Below are 2,500 nucleotides of genomic sequence, written 5' to 3'. Positions count from 1 at the left end.
AAGGCGCCAGGGCGCCCAGGCGGAAAAGAGGCGCCCAGGCGGAAACGAGGCGCCCAGGCGAAAAAGAGGCGCCCAGGCGAAAAAGAGGCGCCCAGGCGGAAAGGCGCCAGGGCGCCCAGGCGGAAAAGAGGCGCCCTGGCGTAGGCGCCCAGGCGCCAAAAGAGGCGCCAGGCGGAAAAGAGGCGCCCTGGCGTAGGCGCCCAGGCGCCAAAAGAGGCGCCAGGCGAAAAGGCGCCAGGGCGCCCAGGCGGAAAAGAGGCGCCCAGGCGGAATGGCGCCAGGGCGCCCAGGCGGAAAAGAGGCGCCCAGGCGAAAAAGAGGCGCCCAGGCGGAAAAGAGGCGCCCTGGCGTAGGCGCCCAGGCGCCAAAAGAGGCGCCAGGCGAAAAGGCGCCAGGGCGCCCAGGCGGAAAAGAGGCGCCCAGGCGGAATGGCGCCAGGGCGCCCAGGCGGAAAAGAGGCGCCCAGGCGAAAAAGAGGCGCCCAGGCGGAAAGGCGCCAGGGCGCCCAGGCGGAAAAGAGGCGCCCTGGCGTAGGCGCCCATGCGCCAAAAGAGGCACCCAGGCGAAAAGGCGCCAGGGCGCCCAGGCGGAAAAGAGGCGCCCAGGCGGAATGGCGCCAGGGCACCCAGGCGGAAAAGAGGCGCCCAGGCGGAAAAGAGGCGCCCTGGCGTAGGCGCCCAGGCGCCAAAAGAGGCGCCAGGCGAAAAGGCGCCAGGGCCCCCAGGCGGAAAAGAGGCGCCCAGGCGAAAAAGAGGCGCCCTGGCGGAAAAGAGGCGCCCTGGCGTAGGCACCCAGGCGCCGAAAGAGGCACCCAGGCGAAAAGGCGCCAGGGCGCCCAGGCGGAAAAGAGGCGCCCAGGCGGAATGGCGCCAGGGCACCCAGGCGGAAAAGAGGCGCCCAGGCGAAAAAGAGGCGCCCAGGCGGAAAAGAGGCGCCCTGGCGTAGGCGCCCAGGCGCCAAAAGTGGCGCCCAGGCGAAAAGGCGCCAGGGCGCCCAGGCGAAGAGGCGCCAGGGCGCCCAGGTGGGAAAGAGGCGCCCAGGCGAAAAGGCGCCAGGGCGCCCAGGCAGAAAAGAGGCGCCCAGGCGAAAAAGAGGCGCCCAGGCAGAAAGGCGCCATGGCGCCCAGGCGGAAAAGAGGCGCCCTGGCCAGGCGGAAAAGAGGCGCCCAGGCGGAAAAGAGGTGCCCAGGCGAAAAAGAGTCGCCCAGGCCGAAAGGCGCCATGGCGCCCAGGCGGAAAAGAGGCGCCCACGCGAAAAGGCGCCAGGGCGCCAAGGCGGAAAACAGGCGCCCAGGCGGAAAGGTGCCAGGGCGCCCAGGCGGAAAAGAGGCGCCCAGGCGCGTGGGGGGCAAGGCGCCAGGCGCCAGGCACGCGCGGAGGCAAGGCGCCAGGCGCAAGGCGCCACGCGCGCGCGCGCGTGGGGGGCGAGGCGCCAGGCGCCAGGCGCCGGGCGCGCGTGGGGGGCAAGGCGCCAGGCGCCGGGCGCGCGCGCGTGGGGCGCCAGGCGCCTGGCGGGTGGGCGCCCCCAGGAAGGGGTGCTGGCGCGCGATGGGGTTGCGCCCGTACGGACCGTGTGACAGTACAGACACTTTGGCGAAACCTCCTGCCCGAAGCGATTTTAGGCGTTCGGCTAGGTAGGTGACCCGGTTTTTTTCGCGTTTCTCGGCCGCTAGCCCCTTTTTTCGCGTTTTCGTGCGCGCGCCCCTCTTGACCTCGCACGCGTGCCGCGCGTCGCGTCCTTGTCCTTGTCCGCGTCCGCGTTCGCGCGTGTCGGCGATCACGGGCCCCGTGCATGGCTCGTCTCTGTGGACCATCGCCCCGCTCTTGTCCCTCTTTCGTGTTTGTGTGGCGCCCCGCCCCGTGCACCATTGCCGGCTGGCAGCAAGGTGCCTAGCCCCCCTTGCCGCCAGGCCTGTCCACCCCAAGGTGCTAAAGCCGCCAGGCACCCGTGCCGCCGAACCGTGCGTCCGTAAGCCGCTGCACGTGCGGCGGCCGGCCATGCCCGTGCTATTGACCCTGTGTGACAGTACAGACACTTTGGCGAAACCTCCTGGCCGACGGGGTTTTTGCGCCCACCTAGGTAGGGCGACCCCTTTTTTTTCGTGTCGCCTGTCCGTGTGTCCCTTTTTCGCCTTTTTCGGGTTCGTGTTTTCGTGTGCCGCCAAAAGCAAGCCCTGCGCTCGTCCCGTCCCGCTTGACCCGTGCATCCGCCGGTGCTGGCCTGCAAAATGCCTGTGAGCGACGCACGTGACCAGCAGCCCAGGCGAGTGTGCACGGGTGGCAGGCGAAACGGGCGTGCGTGTCGCCAGTGTGTATGTCCCTTTTTCGCCTTTTTCGGGTTCGTGTTTTCGTGTGCCGCCAAAAGCAAGCCCTGCGCTCGTCCCGTCCCGCTTGACCCGTGCATCCGCCGGTGCTGGCCTGCAAAATGCCTATGAGCGACGCATGTGACCAGCAGCCCAGGCGAGTGTGCATGGGTGGCAGGCGAAACGGGCGCGCGTGTC

Source organism: Aristolochia californica, unplaced genomic scaffold, assembly GCF_029961685.1.
Source record: "Aristolochia californica isolate CCGP_79_NKW_82.1479 unplaced genomic scaffold, dmAriCali1.0.hap1 SCAF_31, whole genome shotgun sequence".
Classification (NCBI taxonomy): domain Eukaryota; kingdom Viridiplantae; phylum Streptophyta; class Magnoliopsida; order Piperales; family Aristolochiaceae; genus Aristolochia; species Aristolochia californica.
Note: the sequence above shows the minus strand (reverse complement) of the source record.